The sequence below is a fragment of the Apus apus genome, chromosome 2, assembly GCF_020740795.1.
Source record: "Apus apus isolate bApuApu2 chromosome 2, bApuApu2.pri.cur, whole genome shotgun sequence".
Lineage (NCBI taxonomy): Eukaryota > Metazoa > Chordata > Aves > Apodiformes > Apodidae > Apus > Apus apus.
This window is the reverse complement of record NC_067283.1, coordinates 121,304,873-121,321,724: the sequence shown is the minus strand read 5'-3', so window position 1 is coordinate 121,321,724 and position 16,852 is coordinate 121,304,873. Positions and strand designations below refer to the sequence as shown.

Sequence of the window (16,852 nt, the reverse complement as noted above, 5' to 3'; positions counted from 1 at the left end):
TGTTTGCTTTGCAAGTTATTTTAGCATATGGATATTACTTAAACTAGAACAAAATGAATCCTTCAATATAAACACTCGAAGTGCTAACTTCAAATAAAAACAACATATTGCTTTACTACAGCTCAGTCTATATTACTTATGCTAGTTTCTAGTTCCTCGGTCTACAGAAAAAAATATTCATAGCAGTATAAGTCATCAGTGACTTATTTGCATCCAAAAATGAAGTGACAAAAACAACCAACAGTGACTTTCCTTTTGGGCAATGCCCACTCCTTAAAAAATAACTTACTTCTAAATGACAAATAAAAAAAAAAAAAAAAAAAAACACCTAGAAATATGTGTAATCTGATTTTTATTTACATGCAGAAATGCTGGGCATTTGTGTATAAAATGGCTGGTGGCCATGGGACAAAAATGCCCTAGTACTTGCATGCAAATTACAAAACTGAAACCATCTGGAAAATTATCTGGGATACAGGCAGGATAACCCAGGAGAGAGCTGTTGTAGGGATGTGGCTGAACAGTCACAGCTTATTAGAAGCTTATCCTGAATGGATGGGATGGAAAATAAGACTTGACATACCCTCTTATACAGTGATGATTAACATGAACCTGCAATTAGCATGCGCCACATTATAAAATGACAGATGATTTCCATCAAAAATCCTAGATCCCAGGGGAGGCAAGAGTGGCTTTGCATCTGTTTTTATTTGCTAATACCTGTGACACTTTATTTAATGTACTTTATTTTTTTGCTCTCAGCATACCCCACTGAAATACCTTGTTGCTGGGTCAAGTCAGCTTTGGAGGCTTGCAGCTCCTCCAGCTAGCTAGGCTGAAACAATTCTGCATATTAAAAACCAGCGATCGCTATTTTAAACACCTGCCATTATAGTCAAATTATCCACCTACTTGCGGATTAACTTTAAACAAGTTTAAAAAATGATCAGACTAGTTAATTTTAAAGTGCCCACATCTTAAAACTTGAACTGCTAGCTCCCTGCAGTACAGTGTTTTATAAGCAGAGTGTGCTAGGAACCCTCCTGCTAAGGTCCCTCATAGGTCCTTTGAGCTTCTGCTTCCACGAGACTTGAACATCCAGCTCTGTCAGGCTTCTTAGAAAGCTGTCTGTCCTTAGAGAGTGAAAATGTAGAGAGCAATCATAAAAAGCAACAACTCCTATCAGCTGTTGATTATCAAAATGAAGATCCTGTCAGAACAACACAGCCACTGAGTGGCAAGTCCTGCAGTGCTCTGGGTGCAGCTCATGTATACACCAGCCGGGATCACGCTCCCTCCCCTCCAGAAATGCTTAAGCCTCTTTTAAGGTAACAATAGATACTGAATTTATTAGATTAGTCTGAAAGAAATTAGATGCAAGGGCTGTCAACAGCTATTTTGAGTGCCCAATATAAATTTAAGCTATTTCAACACCCCGAGCGTGTAACAAAGAGGCTGCAACAACATAGTGACTGACAACTGTTTTTTGCTGCCAAATACTGCATATTCCTGCTCTTCATACACCTCCCAAAATTCAGGGAAAGAGCCGGGCAGAATTCAGACAAAAGCAGCTCTGCAAGAGCACGTAAATTTCAGCAAGGGGAAGCCGAAGAGCACCGACCAGTGCTCCTGAAAGAACTGATCCAAAGCCGTGCTGCAAACACAGAGTCACGTAGGTGGCTGCTGTGCAACACTCCTTCGAGTTCCACTCGTTCTCCCCCAAATGCAAATCCTCTAAGTCTGCATCAGAATTTTACCTTCCCTGCAAAAGCTCTGCGGAGAAAGTACCGGTGCTTTGCAACTCCTTCTGCACGGGAGGAAAAACCCCATCATTTTAATTTTCTCCCCAGCTCCAACCTTCTCTCATAGTGAAGGTGTTTAAAAGAGGTAAAGAGGCGATTCCAGCCCTGGCCTCTCTGGCACAGAGACCACTAGAAAGACAGACCTGCACAGACCTGAGCTGCCTTCACTGCTGTTCCTCCGCAAGGCACAAAGTAAAATGAACCAGGGTCTCCCCATCCGACGGGCACACGGGGAAAGGGCTCGTTCAACTGCTCCCCGTGGAAATGCCAAGCCATCCCTTACCTGTTAAATGTCTGCTTCCAGCTTAGCATCAGGAATTAAACAGTGGAACCGAGACGGAACTGGGTGGCGTCCAGAGCTGCAACCCAGAAACCGAACCCTCCCAAACCCAGCCAGCCATCCAAAATAAAGCACATGTAGGGCAACACAACACACGCATGAAAACATCAGGGCAAGCGGGCCAGCAGGAGCAAGCTGCACCGCTGGGGAAGGCGGCAGGGACGAAAAAAAAAAGAGTCGAGAGAAGAATATGAAATGCAGAACGACCTGGCAACTTCTTTGCAAATAGAATATTTAAAACTATACCCGCGGGGGGGGGGGAGGCAAGCAGAAGTTTCTCCATGTTTGTTTGTTTGCTCCTCCGCAAGCACTTTGCCCCCGGCCCGTAACTCGATCCCTGCAACCGCAGCCGCCCGCCCACACGCGGGGCCCAGCCCCGCCCGTCCCGCAGGCGGCTGCGGGGCGCACCGGGCAGCAGCGGCGGGCGGGGCGAGGGCAGCAGGCGCAGCTCGTCGGGCTGCAACAGAAGGGAGGCAGCGCGGCCCCCGGTCCCGCTCCCCCCTCCTCTTCCCACCCCGAGCCGGTGAAGCTCCGCGGCCCCGGACCCTCTTCACAACGCCGGACTGCCCGCCGGCTGCGGGCGGCCACCCGCACCTGGCCCGCCCGGCCCCGCGTACCTGCCTGCCTGCCTGCCGGGGGTGTCCGTCCGTCCGTCCGTCCGTCCGCCCGTCCGCCCGAGTGGCCGCTTCCTCCTCCCGGCGGGGCCCGCGCTGCCCCCCCTGCCTTCCCTGCCGCGTCAGCCGCGCTCCTCCCGCCGCAGCCCGCGCTGACGGGGCCCGCCCGCCGGGGCCGCTCCCGCCCGTGCCCGCCGCGGGGACCGGGCGGCCGCGCGACACCGCCGCTCCCGGTGCCGGTGCCGCTCCCGGTGCCGGTGCCGCTCCCGGTGCCGGTGCCGCTCCCGGTGCCGCTCCCGGTGCCGGTGCGGCAGCCACCCGCGCCTCCCCCGCCGCCGACCAGCGCCTCCCCGGGCGGCGGAGAGCGGGGCCCCGCTGCGGGGTCAGCCGGGGACTCGCGGCCGGCGTCTGCCCCGGCCCGCCCCGCCTCCCGGCCCCGAACGGCCGTCCCGCCCCGGGCCTGCCCCGCCGCTCCCGGAGGGCCCCGAGGCTGCCGGCGCCCGGGCAGAGCTGCGCCTGCTGCCTGCACAGGCGGCGAGCGCGGGGGTGTGGGGCTCAAGGAGGGATCCCCGGGCTCCTCCGGCTTCCAGTTAAACCGGCGGCTGGTGCAGGGTGACGGGGTCTTGCCCCCGTCCCAGCCGGGCAGCAGCCGCCGCGCCCCGGGAGCGGGTCCGGAGGGGTGGCCGTGCCTGCCGAGCTGGCCCCTCGCAGGGACACGGCGATACTCCCCGTGCGTTCCATGCACATAGCCCGCAGCCGCAAAGCCCTGGCACAGCAAGCGGAGGCGGCTTTTCCATGCCAGGATTTCATTCATCTGGCCAGCAAAAAAGGAATTAATCGGGCTGGATGGAGGAGAGAGACGCTGGAATCACTAGCTAGGGTGCAGAAGTATCCTCCCCCTTCTGTCTTCTAGGCATTGTTTTGCCTTTTTTTCTTCAATAGTCACATCCAGCGCTCCTTTCTCACAGCAGGACGTGGTAAAAACAGAGTTAGCAGTTTTGTCTCAAGCTGCTTCTTCCGTGCTCCCTGCTACGCTTGCTTCTCCGCACATTAACCACAGGATGCAGCGCAGAAAAACCTGCCCCACCCTTCGCCTGTGCAATCCTGCTTAGGAGCAGTGCCCGTCTCTCAGAGCCCTGGCTGGGAGTAGGGCAGGCTGAGGCTCCCGTGTGGCACACCTGAGAGGATGGTACCGGTCTGGAGGCTTCACGAAGCAAGGGGAATTTCAGGAAGGCCGCAGAGGCAGGATGTGAGACGAGGGAGGTTGTTTCAAACACAGACAGGGCACACAGGGGAAATGTTTTGAGTGGCAAAAAGAGAAAGGCAAGAGAGACTTAAGGAGAAAGGCAGCATCTCTTGCGTCCTGAGATGCAAGAAAGAAAACTGACACCAGAGTTTGGGTACAAGCGAATCCTAGACAAAGAGCTAAATCTGATGATCTGAAATAGTTAAGCTGATGTCCTGACATAACGATCACTACACTACACGATCCCTTCAATACAGTTTGGGTAGTTCCTTTAGTCTCCTAATTAAACAAAGAATTGAGGTGAAAAAGTACAGCTAAAAGCCACATCTTTGAGGAGTGATAGGAATAAGCAGTTCTTGCCAACGTGGCATGATTTCATGTAAGCTTCCTCTTTTACTGTCTTCATTTGAGGGTTGCACTAACACATTTTTAGTGGGAATGCTGTTTTAGTCTTTTGACTGTGATTAATTTCTGGCCTCGGTCTTTTCTTTAGCCTACCTCCACTTGCTGGAATTGTACGTTCAAGCTGCTGCAACAACTGCTGTTGTGTTGGACATTTCTTTTTCTGACTGTCTTCTTCTTCAAAACTGTGTTGATGGTCCAAAATAACAAGCTGGACAATTGCCAGATCATTTAGATAATTTATAATGAAGTACATTTAAATACCATCGTAACCTTCTGTTCCTCTTAAGTCATGCCTATATTTAACATGACGTCCCCGTGGGTGTCCTTGATCCTTCTTTCCTCTGTAATAGTTTAGAATGCAGCCACACAGAAAAATATTTTCAGGACAACTTCCAAAAGGCAAATCTCCAGGCAAAAAGGTCACGCAGTTTGACCCATTCAAGAGATCCACCCCTGTTATGTTTAAGTAATGCTCAAAAATGACATGAGAGATTCCAGTCGTATTATATACTTGGGAGAAAGTGTTTGATTAACACCACTGAACCTTTCCTGTAAGGCCTGGATTTTCAGGAATTAATCTTTCAGTATAACAACACTATTTCTGCATGGGATTTAAGAGCTAGAGACAAGAATTAGTAATAGCTGTATCTATCCTCTCCTTTCCCTTCTTTCCCACAGAACCTGAATGAGGAAAAAGTATTGGAAAAAAAGTCTTGGAAGCTTTTTCTCCTGTATCAGGACAAAACCACAAATATAACAAAATTGTTCTTTTCTCCTCCCCCAAAAAGAAAGGGCTGTTCAGCCTCAGAATAGCCTACAACCTGATGTATCATCACAACATTCTTGTACTTCTTAAACACTGGATAAAGTACCTGGTTTTGTTGGTGCTCATCCTGTACTGGCACCAGGATTTCTACTTTCAAAGCTCTAGCAAGGCATTTTGGTATCTTTTTTTCATTGTCTGAAATTACAAATTGCAAAAAACATCCATTTTAAGTGAAACCCACCTGAGATATCTAACAATAATAGGCAACTCTTTCCTGCTGCTTAAAAAGAACACAGCTTGTAGGAAGAAAAACAAAAGGACAGCTATAAACAGGAGTTTTTATCAGAGAGGAGGCTGTAAAAAAATTTCCAGGCCAGACACAACCTATAGACAGAACCTGGGTGCCTCCATGATGTTGCAGGGCTGGTGGAGCCAGCCTCTGGGCAACTGCAAATTCATAGTATTTCCACGTTCAGTTCTCTGCACTGGAGACTTTTCTGTGGCTATTCAAGCTATCACTCTCCTGTACAGTCACAGCACAAGACCTAAATATCAGTGAGAATATGAACCACTCCCTTCAATGTAAGCAAATTTCACCTAAGGTGAAATTGTCTTTTAAAAAAAAGGAACAAAGAAAAAAATTACTTGCCACTACAGTCAGCCTTTTCTTCCATCATAACTGCCCTGTAAGAACAGCATGTTTTCCTTTTGCTCTGGTATTCCACCGTGAGGACATAAGTACACGCTCAAGGTCCCCAATGCTGGATCATCCACAATAGGAAGCACTAAACCTAGAAAATCTTTAAAAGGTTGGTCTCAGTCCTGCTGCTGAACAAACAAAGCTAATAGTTGTGCCTCATTTGTTCTGTCATCTGTTTGTTCTGTCATGTGTTTTCTTTTCTTACACATACCCTTGCAGACAGGTTGATATGTTTAACTACACACAGGTCAATGTCTGAACAACTCACCTAGAAGCACCAGCAACATAGAAAGAGAAAATGGGGAAAAAAATAGATGATGACAATGATGACATGTTGCTTTTAAAGCATAACAAAACTCCTGTCAGCATCAGCAGTCTGGTGCACAGACTGAGGTCAGAGGAAACCCTCACTGCAGTAACTGAGTAGTTGTGGAGATGATGAATCCACCTTATTGTGAAAGAATAAACGGAAAGGGGCAGACATCTTTTGCGAGGTCATCATCACTTCTGCCTTCCTGCTATTCTTTCTTGCATTCTCTTTGTCACTTCACGGATTTGCATGTCTCCACCTTTCTTCCCTTTGCACTTCATTCCCCATAGCAACTCTGCCTCCATACATCCAACTTCTCCCTCCTCCCACATGAAAGAGCTGCATAATAGTGCAGGCTGCACTTCAGAAGGGAAAATTGCAGAGGGAAAGGGTCATTAGCTGATGTAGAATGGTAGCGACCTTTCTAGCACTACAGGCCATGAGCCAAAGTAGGCAGGAAAGAAATAAAGAAGACATAAGGACAAGTGAAATAAAAGAAAGTAAGAAACTTTTCAAGTAGACAGCAGAAAGTTATATGAAGTGATCTTTCACCTAGGATTGTCTGTTCAGCAGACCTGACAGTACACGCTCGGGCTAGTTAGTTCCCCACAACCACATACTATTATTACAAGTACATCAAGGAAATAAATCAAAGATTAGGTATAATGAGAAAGGCTTGTTGTGACATGGCAATCATCTGCCACTCAATCCGTGTTCATGAAGAGGTTCCTATCTTCAGGCACACAAATTGCCATTTTTTTCAGAGCTTAGCTCCTGACGGAATGATGAAGTTTGCCTTCAGGGGGCTAGCTAACTACTCATAATTCTAGTAAATGTGGAGCTTCACAAGGTGTAGGTATTGAATTTACCTTCCTCAGGTAGGGTAGTAAAACACAGGGTTTACTGAACATTTGAAACATAGATTCATAGACTGCCAGGTTGGAAGGGACCTCAAGGACCATCTGGTCCAGCCTTTTTAGGTAGTACCACAGTTTATATCATAGAATCATAGAATCATAGAATCATTAAGGTTGGAAGAGACCTTAAAGATCATCAAGTTCCACCTCCCCTGCCATGAGCAGGCAACCCTACCACTAGATCAGGTTGCACAAAACCTCGTCCAATCTGGCTTCAATTGACTTGTGACAGTCCCCAGGAGGATTTGCTCCATGACCTTTCCAGGGACTGAAGTGAGGCTAATGGGTGTGAAATTACCTGGGTCCTCCTTTGAACCCCTCTTATAGAAAGGACTGACATTAGCCTTCCTCCAGTCTTCAGGGACTTCTTCTAAACATGGACTGAAGCACTTGAGATGAAAGTTCAACATCAATGTTAAATAAAAATAAATTTAAATGCTTTATTGAAGTCCTGGAACATGGTTGCAAAATCACATCTGGGAATCCCTTTCTAACTTCCATTTTTCTTCCATGGAAAAATCATCTTCTCCAAAGCACTGCCATTAGGCTTTCATATCAACACCCAAATCAGATAGAGAAGAATAGAGGTCACCCTCTCATAGCCATCATTTTAAGTTGGTTTCATTAGGTTACAGTTCCTACACTGTTGGATGTTTTGAGTTTCAAACTTCACTCTGTACTCCTCAGTGTCATAAATTAATCTAGATCAGATTTTCCAGAATTTGAGCCCACCACAGATGGGTATTCAGGTGAGCTGCCCACCTCCCAAGTGTAAACAGAGACATGTTTCCAAATCTTAGTGGTTATTAAATAGTGGTCATTACCAGTCTAATCCTGAGGCAAGGTGAACACTAGTAAATTGAGTGGGAAGAAGATATATCCAAGCTTTTGGGTGATACTTCAGGACATGTAAGCGTTGTTACTTAGTCCCTAACTAGGAGCAGCTTTCAACTCACTAAGTACAGTTATTTTCCTGAAATGGTGAGAGGTAAGCAATTAAGCATGGGATCCTCTGTCTACGAAGCTAGTAAACACACTCAACTTTCTCTCCCTCCTTCAAAAAAGTAAATTTGTTGTTCTTTTTTCAAATCCTCTTCTTCAGCTCTTGTGGCTTATTATACTACCCTTAAACATGTAAGGAGCTTCTCTATAAAGTGCAAGATTTATTAGACCAGAAGTTTACTGCCCTTAAGTTTTTGTTACTGGATACACTGTAAGGTTCATCTATTCAAACCACAAGCCTATTTAATTTTGCACACCAAGCAGAGCCCTTTTTTTGCATTCAGGATCCCTGCTGCTATGAACTGTCATGTGAAACACCAGTCACGTTGGCTGCAGCATCTAACAGTTAACCACTACAAGCATAATTAACTAAAATAATGGAAGATGGTACATTCTTTGAATCTGTAATAAACTTCCTTTAAAATAACAGAAGTTTTTATTTTTAATATATTATATAGCAATTCTCAAACATCTAGCCAAGAATTAGAAGCTATTTCTCTACAAAAAGATATAAGGAAAAAGGCAGTATGGCATGGATCACAAGGGTGCCACATAATTATTTTCTCTGGCTGCTTCCAAATGGAAGAACAAAGGATACAGCAAAGAAAACATGAGAGGACATGTTGTCATCTTACTCACTGCAACATGTAGTGATTAAGCAGATTGTAAGTTAGATGCCCTAAGCAAAACCTTGAGTCTACATTTGCTTCTTAAAATAGTTTTATAAAAGGGGATTGGGATTAAATCTTAGCAGTAAAGGAAAAAAATACATCATGGGATAAAACACTGAAAGTCTCCAAGAAATTAAAACTGAGTTAATTTATCAAAGTTTCAGTAAAAGAAAAATATCCCCCTTAAAAAAAAATAGATTTATTTAATGAAGTGGGGTTTTGTTTCTTCTCTCTTCTCATTTTCGTTCCAGCTGTGGTTGCCATTTTGGGGAACAAGAAAGTCCTTGCCTCACATGTTTCCCACGAGTTATCAGGAAGTACCAAAGATGAGGCAACAGCTTTCCCAGAAATAAAATCTCAAAGCCTACCACAAATTCATGGAGGTGTTCTTGTTTGTCTGAATATAGTAGCTGGGCTCAAAAATCGTTAAAATTTGCATACAACTAAGGGATAACTGAACCGAGCAGGGGAAAGAGAGATATCCATGTTACTAAAATGCTACTGCCCTGGGGTCTGCATTGTGCTGTAACTCCATTCTAAAAGCATCTATTTTGTAATCAACTCTTGCAGAATTCCAGCAGGAAAAGTAGAGGGAGTGTCCCAGATGTGCTAACCAACTGGTACATGGATCTGCTCTCAACTAGAGCATGTTTCAAACACTGGTATCTACCAGCATCTGAGGCAGTTTCTTTGCTGGTGGAAACTGCTAGAAGTTTACACAAAATCCTTTTCTACACATGACAGAAGATAGCTGCTCACAAAAGTTCTATTGGGAAGGATTTGAAGTCCTAGGAAGCAACTGAGACACAATGCTTAGAGTAGGGATTAAATAAGCCTAAACCAATGTTAAACCAGTGGTAAAAATGCCATGTTCTCCACTTCAGAATATGTTCAGATCCTATCTGTTTCTAAGGAGTTATTTGAGGAAACAATCCACTCTCTCTCCCTACACCTAGACTTGAAAGGCAAAGTTTTGGGCCCCATTACATATCCTCTAGTTTCTTCTCCACCTTACAGTAAACATACTTGCCTGAGGCCATCTTCCAGGGGTCTGCTCTTATGGAACAAGGAAGAGGAATTTCTGGGGCTCCCTTTCTGTGAAGCTGGGGTTTCCCACCCTGCTTATGTTGTCTCCACATCTCCCCATACCCCAGATCCCACATGTGCCTCTTTCCCCCTCCACTGCCCCACTAATTCACTGCATCTCTTTAGTCCCCCACAACTTTAATTCATTTTTCCTTCACAGTAAGGAATATATCCGAGAGCCAGTGAAGTACTTTGGAAGAGCTGAGTTGGGAATAGCTCTTAGGATGGGTAATGGCTTCAGTCAAATATTCTTTGGTCTGTAGGTTATTATAAAACTAGCTGAAACTATCATCAACACACATACAAGAAGGTAAGCTCTCAGTCTCTTTATCTCAAGTTCTCATTTTGCTTTTTTTTCCAGTTTTCAACACAGTCAGCCTGTTTTTGTTTGTCTTTGTCAGGAACATTCCCCCACATTTCACAGTTCACCTTGAGCACTGGGCTGGCTGCTCCTGGTGTAAACAGGACATGAACAAAGCTTAACTACCAGAGAGGTGGACATATCAGTCATAGAACCAAACAGCAAGACAGGAAAGTGTTGGGAGTAGAGCAGATTATTTATCATGAAGCAATATAATCTCTGACATTTTTTCTCATATCCTCTAATTTTGTGTCATCTTTCTTTACTGAGATCTTGGCTGTTACTCCCAGTCTGTGAGTGATACCAGCCTCGGTTCCCCAGCTCTTGCATGCTTAAATGAGGACATCCATTCTCTCTCTGATGTTTGGTTTTGGTTTCCTTTTTCCTAGATTATGACAATTTTTTGTTCATCTAGCTTGGACTTTTCCCTGTTGGTTCACATGCTTCTTGAAATGAGGCACCAGCACACACTGAGCTTGCTGCAAGTTGCCATGTTGCTCCTTTTGTCTTACCTGTGACACTCTTGGTCTGAAACCTTTGCTTTTTCAGAACAATATGACATGGCTGCTTCAATCAGTTTGTGATTCACTGTGTGCCCTGATCCTTTCTGAAGGATGTTTCCAATAAATTTACTCCTTTATCCTGAGATTATAGGTGGGAATAAAGTATTACATTTGCTGACTTCTATTTATTTTACCATCTTGTCAAGATAATTTTAAACTATAAATTTCTCCCTCAAAGTGCTTGCAACTCTTCCCAGCTTAGTGCTTCCCACAGATTTAGTAAGCAAAATCTTGCATGTAATTAATGAACAGAATGAGGACAGATGCCTGCATAACCTCATTTTGGTGTGTTTTTGCAGTTTGGCAGTGACCAGCTGCTCTGCGTGTGCCCTGGTTACATAAGGATGCTGTCATCTTGGCTTTGCTATCTAGCACAGCAGGATCCAATCAGCACATTTTCTGCTAGCTGGATTGCAAGGTGTAGTCTGAGAGGACACCGAAACTGGGGAATGCCAAGATAAGACAGCTATCACTTCTTCTCATGTATGGAGCCTGCTCTCACTGGGAGAAGATAGGTTATCATGTTGGGCTGGCATTGTCAACCATCCTTCTTAGTAATAGTGCATTTGTAGAATGTCCTCTTCATATCCCCTTACTTGTGTCTTACTTTCTGCTTTGGCATTGTTGGATTTTTTTTTTTACCATATGGCTCTTTTGTCATATCTATCTATCTATCTATCTATCTATCTATCTATCTATCTATCTATCTATCTATTTATTTTTACATTTTGGTATGGTTCTTTCTGAGTTTTGGAGTTAACGTCATTGTTTAACCAAACTGATTTTTCTGCATTTTACTGTTTCTTTGATTGGAATTATTTGGGCTTATGTAACCTCTGATTTTTTTTCAGAATTATTTTTTACTTTTACTTTCTTCCTCTGAAATCTTATCTAGCAAGGCAAAGAGTTTCAAAGCTGTTCTATTAAAGTAATTGTCTTTACATCTCTTGTCTCTTCATAAACCGTTGTGCAACCTGCATGCTGCTTTTGCTCACTCAGCTAGATGTGCTCAGATTAGAATCTAGAAAGGATTCCCTATAGGATGTCTTACATCCTCCATATCTCTCCAACTTTCTACCTCTTTTAGCCAGCTTTCTCCCACTGTACCCATCTACCAGCAGACATCTGTTAATTAGCATAGTGAACATAGTGGTAATGAAGGACTCTAATATGATTTTATTTTACATCCCCCCCTTCAAATAATACTCCCTGAATCTTCCTTATGCAATGCTCCATAGCGAGGTCACACCATAGTAGCATCTTTCCTCTGCTTTCTTTTAAGCAGATCTCCTCATGAGTTCTGGACCTCAGAACAGGCACTCACGTTCTTGATGTGCAAATCACTGTTGCCCATCATGCTTCACCATGCAATTTTCTCCTATACCAGTAAGTGTCTTGTGAACTACCCTACCACACTTGCTACGCTAGTGAAATCTTAGTGCATAAGCAAACTTGTCCTGCTTATTTGCTCAGCAGTGCACAATCATCTCTAGGATAATCAGCAGCTGGACCCTCTGTTGTTCTTTATTTGATTAGTCAGATACGAGGCAATAGGGTGACAAGGTACCTGTGCCTTACAGCACTACTGAATCACCCGTGCAGCGTGAGGCTTCTGGGATGAGTGGGGAGGTTCACTTGGTGAGCTTCTGCTGACACCTACTGCCAGAGCTGAATGCAACAAAACAACACACTCCCACGGGATTGGACGTTCGCGGAATGTAGCTTTGGATTCCAAGAGGTAAATACCATCCATAGTTCTGTGGAAACAGGAGTAATGCAGACCAGAAATGGTAGAGTATCAAGGGGCAATTTAAGGTTTCTTGTTGATGTTTTTCCAGTAAAATTAGTGAAGGACAGAGTTATTTGAAAGTAATTTTATGCATTTTCTGTGATAGAAATTAATGAGTCTATGGCTAGAAGTATCACAGAATCACAAAACCACAGAATCACAGAGTGTTCGAGGTTGGAAGGGACCTCTGGAGATCATCGAGTCCAACCCCTGCCAGAGCAGGACCACCACAGAATCTAGGGCGGGTCACTCAGACACTCATCCAGACGGGTCTTGAAAGTCTCCAGAGAAGGAGACTCCACAACCTCTCTGGGCAGCCTGTTCCAGTGCTTTATAACCCTCACAGTAAAGAAGTTCTTCCCCATACTGAGGTGGAACTTCCTGTGCTTGAGTTTGCATCCATTGCCCCTCGTCCTACCACAGGGCACGACAGAAGAGACTGGCCCCTCCTTCTTGACCCTCACCCTTCAGATGTTTATAGACATTAATAAGATCCCCTCAGTCTTCTCTTCTCTAGACTAAACAGCCCCAGGTCTCTCAGCCTTTCCTCATATGACAAATGTTCCAGTCCCTTAATCACCCTCACAGCCCTCCGTTGGACTCTCTCAAGTAAATCCCTGCCCCTCTTGAACTGGGGAGCCCAGAACTGGACACAAGACTCCAAGTGGTGAATCAGCCAATCCTCCCAGTTTCGCATCATCAGCAAACCTGCTGAGGATGTACTCTGTCCCATCATCCAGTAATTACTTCTGCAAATGGTTTGACATTGGATTAAAGAATAAGCTTCTCCTCAAAGCAATCCCTGCCCAGCAGTAGGGACCTGTTTCTTTGTTTTTGCAAACCTCCTTTTCACTTATTTCAATACTGAGATATCACATCCAGGACAAGGAAGTGTGGCAGAAGAACTCACTTACTGGAAGGCTGTTAGGTTTAGGGAACTGTAATGGCTGTAGTTTAGGACTTTACAGGTGTATAAAGGATTAAGAACCTTTTGAGCTATCAGAAAACTAGAAACTATGCTAACATCTGGCTTCTGGTAGTAAGAGTGTTTGCACATTTAGGAAGATGGGATATTATGCTTAGTTGCTAAAAGGCAGGGCAACAAACCAGTTTGAAGGGTTCATCAAGTTTGTATTTGAACTGTAATAACATCTAGGCTAAAACCCTCAGGATACAATGTGAGGATGGAGAGTGGCTTTGTTTGTTCTTCTTTTCTGCCAGCTGATCCACTTCTACCTTTTTATATTTGTGTACCAGGTTCTCTCCTAGGTTTTCAACTCTGAAGAATACAGGATCTCAACCTTTCAAATACTTCCAAATGTAAGGATAATCACAAGCCAGCCATCACTGCTCCACGTTCTCTGTAAGAAGCATTAATTGTCTTTGTCACCCATTTACATCCTTGACTTGCGAATACTTCTGTACTGGAAATGGCTGTTCATGCTTCTCTACCAAACTGGGTATTTGCAGAGAGAATTTTACTATGGACTAGACAGTGAATTGGGCTGCTTAAATACACACGAATGTGAAGCAGATTTAAGTAAACCTTTAACAGCTGCCAAGATCAGTGACTGTGCATACGCTGTGAACATAGAAATCAATATGGCAGTGAGTGTGTTAGTTGCTCAATCTATTTTATTTTAAGGCGCTTATCTTTTAGTGTAATGGAATGGTACCATTCCTTCAATTTGTATTTGACAGAGCACTATGGAAAGCAGATAAATACTCACAGTAATGGACTTTGAGACTTCCATATAATCAAGTTACACATCTAAGCTAATAACACTTGTATGCTCCTCTTTTTTAACGGTCTACTGCTGTAAGATTGATTTTTCTATTGACAGTTGCTGGACTCAGGCAGTCCTGATGAATCAATTTTTTCTGCCAGTTGTGCTGGCATCAACTCTCAAAAAGATATTCCAAATAAAAAATGTGGGGCCTTAATTTTGCAGAGGCATTTGCATGTGACATCAATTTAATTTGCTTGCAAGAGAGGGCCTCAGAACCAGATTTTGAGCCAAGAAATAAAAGGAAAGCATAGGTAAAAAAACCCAATAGAGTACCCATTGAGCAGCTTGTCTTGGATGCCAAGATTATCCCTGCATGGGAGTCAGCTGTAGAGCTATTCTTACCAGACAAGGCTGTACCTGGGCAAACACTGGGAACACTGACTTTGCAGCAGCAAAGCCTTTGAGCAGGTTGTTTGGATATTTGTAATTAGTCTTAGAACCTCTGCCCAGTATTTCCCTTTTTGTGTTGTGTTTGTAATGTGCTTACATTTTTCTAACACACATACCACCTTTTTAGCAGCCCAAATTTGGTCTCCTGTGTAGGAATGACATCGAAGTCCATAAATTGCATCTGTTAGTGGCGTGAAACGTAGAATGTGTTGCAATGGCAGCAGTTCAAGCTCTGACTCTGTGAAAGCACTAAAGGAAAACAGTTGTTCGTTTTGGAGGTCACTGGAAGGCAGTAGAAGGAGGATATGGGAGTTACTCAGTTGGACATATTCAGGACAAGTGTTACCAGTCCAGGTCCTCAAAATAAGCCAGATGCTGTTTTCTAACCACCATCGACTAACTATTAATTAACCCAAAGGCTTATAAAAGGTAAACTGAAGTTGCTCAGCGGTGATTCCTGTCCTTCCAGAACACTCTGCTGGACTGCATGCTGCCTCTGAGGACAGGGACGTGAGGAAGCCTGTGACCAACCTCCCTCTGGCATACCACAGCAAGCTTGGGCTGCTAATGACACCTGCTCAAGTGAAGGGCAACAAAACAGACGCAGTTCAGCAGCAGTTTGGGAGCCAGTCCAGAACTGGGTTAACAAGACCAATAAATACAAGTGCCCACAGTGCATGGGACTCAAAACTGCTCTGTGTGGTGAAGCACATCCTGTGGTTGACTCCTTGCAAAGAGCTGGTACTACTCATAGTACTTATGATATCTTAAGTGTTCTCCAGTCAGGGGCCTACTCTTGCTTTCTGGACACTAGAGTGTCATATCTAATTAGGAAAAAGTTGTATTAATTGTGGGTTGTGATGATATTGCCCCCTTCCTTCCAGCCCATACGTGCATTTTCTCTCCTCTTTCTTGAGCATAAGGCTAAAAGGTAGAATGCTTTTAGGGCCAGATCAGGCAAAACTGTGAGTTCTGCAGGCTGGGCAGGATCAGCTCTGCCAAGGATGCGATGAAGGTAACACCAGACTTCTAGCTATCTTCTCTGCATAAGGCATGGTATGGAGACCACATGGAGTTGTAGCTGGAGGCTGATAATAACTTTCACTTCTTGACAAAATAGAGCATCTTCTAGTTTATTTTGATCTGCTCTTTGGCATGCAGCACAAGCCTTTTGCTTCTGTTTAGATGGAAGCTTCTGTCCTTGCTCTTCCAAAGAAACAAGTCCCTCTGAGAAGTAATTGCTTTCACTCGGGAATGACCCATTTCCTGAGGGTGAATGGCAAAGAAGAAAGGGAATAGCACGGAGTGAAAATCAAACTTTAAATTTTAGATCTTGCATACTGGACCTAAACTGAATGCCTGGTATTTTGCCTGGCAGTGCTTGGTTCTCATCATCAAAGCAGCATGGGTTCAGATACATCGTGTTGCTGGCAATCAATCACTCTTCTGACCCATTATAACTAGATTTAAATTTGCAATCAGTGTGTTCTTCAATTGTAAGGTAGATGTGAAAGTAATGCTGCTTTACTGACAGAGATGTTGCTGTTTGCGCTGCCTGTGAAAATAATGTGGTGATCTCTGGAAGGACTCATTGTTACACTTCCACAGGGTATCCACTATCAAGGCAGACACTTTATGTCCTGATTTTTCCACGAAGGCTGCTTAAAGGTTTAGTCACTTGCATGACCTGTATTCAGTGATATAACACAGAACTTCCTTACCCAGTTTGACAGATAGAGTGTATAAAGCTTGTAAATAAAGATGCAAGTAATTTGCATAAATTATTAGCACACCAGAGAATTGTGATTTTTATCAAAGATACTGTGATGAAAGTTTATGGTTGCAGGAATTACTTGGGCAATTAGTCATGATGATAAGTTTGCATATAGCTGGAATACTTACAAATGTAATTCATTGAAAACATTCATGTTAATTAGGGTCAAGTCACCATAAAAGATAGATTCCTCTGTTGAATATAATTTGTCATTCCCTGTAGGGAACAGGAAGGTGAAATGGCTTTGACTTTACAGTCATAGTTTATCAAGTGTTTTCGTTAAAAAATCTGGCTAGAGAGGTAAATAAACCATCAACATTTTTGTC

General features: G+C 44.0%; 1 protein-coding gene across 2 annotated transcripts in view; it reads right to left on the bottom strand.

Moving 5' to 3' along the window:
• SGK3 (serum/glucocorticoid regulated kinase family member 3) overlaps positions 1 to 2,985 on the bottom strand; it is a 62,183-nt gene extending 59,198 nt beyond the window's left edge. Inside the window, exon 1 of one of the 2 annotated variants that reach the window (XM_051609844.1) lies at positions 2,760 to 2,985. The gene's annotated coding sequence lies outside the window, so the exon portion shown is untranslated. Of the gene's footprint in view, positions 1 to 2,085; positions 2,107 to 2,759 lie in introns of those variants that run through there. The other variant, XM_051609846.1, reaches the window with a different exon arrangement.
• Between the last annotated feature and the right edge of the window lie 13,867 nt (positions 2,986 to 16,852).